Source organism: Phacochoerus africanus, chromosome 8 (genome assembly GCF_016906955.1).
Source record: "Phacochoerus africanus isolate WHEZ1 chromosome 8, ROS_Pafr_v1, whole genome shotgun sequence".
Classification (NCBI taxonomy): Eukaryota; Metazoa; Chordata; class Mammalia; order Artiodactyla; family Suidae; genus Phacochoerus; species Phacochoerus africanus.
Window position 1 is genome coordinate 168,002,659 of NC_062551.1, and position 6,347 is coordinate 168,009,005.

A 6,347-nucleotide genomic window follows, 5' to 3' on the forward strand; every position below is an offset into this window, starting at 1 on the left:
AAAGATGATATATGAATGACAAAGCCTTCATTTATTTACTTACTTATTTTTTGTCTCTTTAGGGCTGCACCCACAGCATATGAAGGTTCGCAGACTAGGGGGTCTAATCAGAGCTGTAGCCGCCGGCCTAAGCCAGAGCCACAGCAATGCAGGATCCGAGCCTGTGTCTGCAGCCTACACCACAGCTCACGGCAACACCAGATCCTTAACCCACTGAGCGAGGCCAGGGACTGAATCTGCAACCTCATGGCTACTAGCTGGGTTTGTTAACTGCTGAGCCACGATGGGAACTCGGACAAGGCCCTTCAATACTGGTCGGTTCCGCTACAGTTTCTCCCCCACGCTGCCCAGGGCCGTCCTTTCATCCCACTGTAGCTGATAATCACCATCCCCCTTCACGCTCAAGAGCTCTCCTCTTGGGCTAACGCATAAGTTATTCGGTCTGACCAGTGTATCTGTCCTTCCAGCCGCAGCCCCTGACTCCCTTCATCTCACTGCTTCCCAACGTCAACCCACTTACTGAGCTTTTTACTCTGTGCTCTCTGGTTGTAGGTCCTGGGTTATATAGCAGCATAAGTCAAACAGACAAGGGAGGTCCCTGGTGGCTCGGTGGGTTAAGAATCTGGTGTTGTCACTGCTGTGGCTCTGGTATGGAGTCAATCCCTGGCCCAGGAACCTCTGCATGCTGTGGGTGTGGCAAAAAAAGCAAAACAAAAACAAAAACCAAAACCTCTACTCTTGAGACTACTTGCTAGCAGAGACAGAGGATATGCCGTATTGATTAGCAGACGATGTGCATTATGGAGAACCATCACGCAGGGGGAAGAGTTCTGGAGATCTGGGCACGGGGAGGAGTTTCTAGCCTCTTCCTGCAGGAACAGAGGCAGAAATCCATTTAGTTAGTCCTGGGGAAAGTCTTCCCGTCAAGAGGGACAAAGAAAATGTACAAAAAAAAAAAAATTATAAAAAAAGGGGGGGGGGAATGTAATTGTAATATATACATGTAAGGATAACCTGACCCCCTTGCTGTACAGTGGGAAAATAAAAAAAAATTATAAAAAAAAAAAAAGAAAATGTACAGAAAGGCCTTGAGGTGGGAATGCGGTGGCATGTCCACGGGAAAGGGGGCCTGGGAGGTCGGTGGGAACCAACCTGGGGACAGAACAGGAGGAGGTGGGAGCGGCACAGGTGCGGGTGCGTTGGGAAGCCTCCTAGAGGAAGGATGCTATTCAAAAGTGCGAGACTAGAACCTCTGGAAGGTTCTTAGTGAGAAGTGACCCGAAGTCTGACATGATTTTTTTTTTTTTTTTTAGTTTTTTGTTTTCTAGGGCCACACGTTCGGCATATGGAGGTTCCCAGGCTAAGGGTCGAACTGGAGCTGCAGCTGCCGGCCTACACCACAGCCACAGCAACGCAGGATCCGAGCCGCGTCCTCGACCTACACCACAGCTCACGGCAACACCGGATCCTCAACCCACTGAGCAGAGCCAGGGATCGAGCCCGCATCCTCATGGATGCTAGTCGGATTTTTTTTCTGCTGCGCCACAACGGCAACTCCCATTAATTTTCAGATTCTTTTCCCAAGTAGGTTATTATAGATTACTGAGTAGAGGAGTTCCTGCCATGGTGCAATGCGTTAAGCATCTGACTGCCGTGGCTCGGGCTGCTGAAGAAGGGAGTTTGACCCTTGGCCCAGTGCAGTAGGTTAAAGGTGGTGCTGCTACAGCTTGGGTCACAGTTGCAGCTCGGATTCAATCCCTGGCCTGGGAACTTCCATCCGCTGTGGGCGGGGCCGTTAAAAAAATAAGAGTTCCCTGTGCCATACAGAAGGTCCTTGCTGATTATTTTAGGTACAGGAGTGTCTGACATGGTTTTTGGAGGACAGACACCCTGGCTGCTATGCTGAGAACCGACGGAAGGGTGGGTATGAAAAGTGTAGCAGGGAGCTCACGGAGCAGGTACTACAATAATTCAAGGGAGAGATGACAGAGGCCTGGACCCATGTGGATGGGAGCCGGTGACAGATTCTGGATTTTACCAAAGACGGAATCAACAGAATTTGCAGACTCACTGGAAGCGGAGTTTTAAGATGTCAGGATACTCTTGCGGGTTTGGGCTTGAAGCTCTAAGGACGGACTGGCCGTTACTGAGATGGGAAGGTTGTGGGGAGTAGCAGCCCTAGTCACCCCTCAACTTGCTGAGCCTGGGGCCACCCCCACTCCCCCAGGACTGCCCTCACCCCTAGGCTCCTTGTTGCAGTGGGCACTTCGCAGCCTCCACCTCCTCGGTCCTTTTGGCTTTGATGCCGACTGAACCATTTCTTTGTTTTCTGGGACTCTGCGACGCTTCTCTTCAGGGGTTCCCCATCTTTCAGGCTGTCCCTTTGATGTCACTGGCCCTGTTCCCAAGGTTTGGGCTTCCGCCCTCTGCTCTCCAGATGCTCCTCGACGTGATTCCCTCCACAACCACAGCTTTCAACAGCCACCTGCTAAGTGTCAAACATTCCGCTTCAGCCCACACTCACACACGAGCCCCAAGGCTCTTTCCCACCCACTCCCTACGGGTGCCCTAGACACCTCACTGTGTATCTAAAACCGAAGGATCCCACCCCTCTGTGCCTCCTCCACTCCAGCAAGTGGCAGTGTCCGCAGCACTTTCCAACCGGATTCCTCCCTCCTCCTCCTGACACTGTCCCCTGGATCTGTCAACTCCTTTTCGCAACACCTCACAGTTGGCCTTTCCTACTGCCTTATGGATGGTCTCATTTTATCTGGACTTCTACAATGGCCAGTTTGGCCACTTTTAAAAATTTTTTTAACCCTCCTTAAAAATAATCCAGATCCCGCATCACCAGCTTCTCAACCCAGACAAGGATGTAGCACTAGCTGCCCTGAGCCGCTAAGCGCCAAATTTCAATGGGATACAAGTATAATATTGTGCAAGTTGACTCGCTTCTCCCGTACCATTTACGGCCTTGAAAAAAAGGCTCAACCCAACTAGCATCCATGAGGACACGGGATCAAGCCCTGGCCTTGCCGAGAGCTGTGGTGTAGGTTGCTGTGGTGCGGCTCTGATCCGACCCCTAGCCTGGGAACTTCCATCTGCCACAGGTACGGCCCTAAAAAGCAAAAAACACCCCCCCAAAAAACCAGGCAGCCAGGTTGAAGGGATACGATGAGCAGGTCAATGGATCTGGGGCACCCTTGGGGCAGGGAGAGGCAGAGTCCCTAAGAAGACTGCGTTTCCCCCCAGGCACCAGACCTACCACTAGTGTCAGACGAATCCTTCTGCTGGCAGAATCTCAGGACTACGCCTGTCAAGGGCTACACTTCCGTTCACCTGCCACTACCTCAATTCCCATTAGCTCTCCCCGATGCTTTTTTTAGCTGCCCCCATGGCATATGGAAATTCCCTGGCCAGGGAATCTCAGGGAGTCCAAGATGGAACTGCAAATTATGCCACAGCTACAGCAACGTTGGATCCTTAACCCACTGTGCCAGGCTGGACTGGTGCCTCCACAGACAAGCCAGATCATTAACCCGCTGCACCATGGCAAGCAGTCCTAAATTTGGGGGGGGGGGGGACACTTTTTTTTTTTTTTTTGGTCTTTTCGGGGCCGCACCTGTGGCATACGGAGGTTCCCAGGCTAGGGCTCCAATCGGAGCTGCAGCCGCCGGCCTATGCCAGAGCCACAGCAACTCGGGATCTGAGCCGAAACTGTGACCTACACCACAGCTCACGGCAATGCTGGACCCTTAACCCACTGAGCGAGGCCAGGGATGGAACCTGCAACCTCATGGCTCCTAGTCGGGTTCGTTTCCGCTGCGCCACGATGGGAACTCCCAGGCAGTCTTACTCTTAACCTGACCCAATGTTGCTCCTTTCCCAAACCTTCCACTGAGCCCTGTGGAATTCAGTCACCAACCTCCTCGCAATGTTTTCTTTCTCTGCTTTGAACCAGACACGTCCCAAGCACAGTACTTCCTTGGAGCCCTGGGTTAGGTCCTCTATTACACCGCTGCCACTTTTTCATCTTCCTTTTTAGGGCGGCATCTATGGCATATGAAAATTCTCAGGCTAGGGACCGAAAAGGGGCCAGACGTGCCAGCCTACGCCACAGCCACGACAGGTCCAAGCTGGGTCCTTAATCCACGAAGCGAGGCCAGGGATTGAACCAGCATCCTCATGGATGCTAGTTGGCTTCTTAAGCCACGTAGCCACAATGGGAACTCCCACCATTACCACTTCTAAACTCACACCTCCTCAAAGCCCATGCCTTCACACTGAACCCATTATCCAGCAGACGTCTGGACACTCCAGGCTTCCACACTCACTTCTCCCAACAACACTTATGGGAACTTCACACACCTCTTTACTTCCAGCAATCTTCCCTGCCTTCCACTCCCACGGCCAAAACTCCAACTGTCACTTTCAGCAACTCGCCCTCATCTACGGCGCAGGCGCGCCCCGCCCCTTAAGGCCACTACCTCACATTCCTCCAGTCCCCTTAAATTCGTGCTTTTAACTCCATTACCTGCCAACTCTTGGAACGACTCCATTTACTGGCTTTGGCTCATCAGGATCCACCCCTGGATCTGGGGATGGAATGAGTGGATGCTGAGGACAGCATGTGCCCCAATCGCCAAGAAAACTGTTCTTCAGTCTTTGTCAACAGTCTTGTTTCCCCCAGAATGCGTTTCCTTGATACTAGCACATTTACTATACAAAATAAGTTTTAGCCACTTAATAGGCTGTCCCATTTTTTTTCTTTCCTCCTTTTGGTTGTGCCCATGGCATGTGGAAGCTCCCAAGCCTGGATCAAACCTGAACCACAGCAGTGACCAGAGCCGCTGCAGTAACAATGCTGGATCCTTAACCCACTGAGCCACAAGCGAACGCCAAGCCATCCATTCCTAACTCGACTGCAAGCTCCTTTGGTCACCACTATTCACTGTTCCTGTGTATGACCTCGCTGCCCAGGTCCCCAGCACCACATTCCACAGGAAGCAACTACAATCAGCATCCTCACAGGACTCTCAAGGGAAGAGAAGAGATGACACGCCTGATCCGAGATGGCACTCGATCCCCTACCACTTCCCCGGCTCACTCTGCTCCAAAGGGTCCAGCTGGAGAACCAAACTCAAGGCTGTGTCAAAAAGGAAGGGCCGGAGCTGTCAGAGAGAAAACCGCTGCTCCTATTGCTACAATGCATCGCTTCCCATCTTCCCTCTCAACTTCGTCAACAGTAGCCATTTCTTGAGTCTCACGCGAGTACAGCTGATGGGCAGACCAAGTTCCAAACCTCATCGTGCCAAGGAAGAATGCCCTCTCTACCGACCAATCAGAGGCTCACGGGCTAACACATCCTTCCATGCAGTGAAGAAATTCATAAAGTGCTAAGACACGACAAACACAAGAGATATTTTTCCGTTTGCACCACAAAAAACGTTCCTCCTAGCCATGGTTTTCAAAATCACATGCTAACATTACTGGAAGGGCATCAAGCACTGTCGGCATCATTGCCACGAAAGCACCTTTTGCCTCATTGGGAGCAGTGTTCAAGGGTCTGTCCCGCTGCGCTCTTGCCACGAGTATTTGCATCACCAAAGAGCTGGTCCCAAATTCAGAAGGCTTCAAGGTGTTGACGGGTACTAGCCCACTGCCTATTTCTGCCCCACCCGCCTCCTGAACTAAAATGACCAATGTAACATACATCACATGGGTCTATGGATCCTGAGCCCGTTCTAGAAAGAGGTGCACAGCACTGCAGGACTCCTGGACCTGCTGCTCTACACCCCCAGGGCGCCTCGACAGCTGGAGAGGAGGATGCAGAGTTAGTCTCTGGATAGTGCTCAACAATTACTCCTTAAAGGAAGCCAAAGGGCATCTAACGAGACATTTCAAAAGAAGAGCCCGAACACGCTTCGGTTTTACAAGGGAGCTGGTTCTTCAGGAGCCTCCCCACAAGCGTTGCATTATTTGTGTTACCGCCTCTAACACCCGCGCAAAGGAGCTGGGTTAACTGGGTACCGCACGCTCCGTGGCAGGACTGTGACAACTAAGGTGGGTAGCCCTCGATGCGCAGGTTGGAACCGTCCCCAGTGTGGCATAAGTAGGTGGCACCCAGGGGCTAGTGTCCTACTAAGTCTCCCCCGGAGCAGGCCCTCTCCTCACCACAGCCTCCTAGTGAAAGGAAGCCACGGAAAGGAAAGCGGCCGGGACCACGGTAAACCCTTGCTCCCCCTCATTTTCCGTGTGAGCCCATGGGCACGCCCCCTACACCCTTTAAACATTTCCCCAAGGACGTACCATTGAGTCCCATCCACCTGCAGACAGGTTTAAGCTGG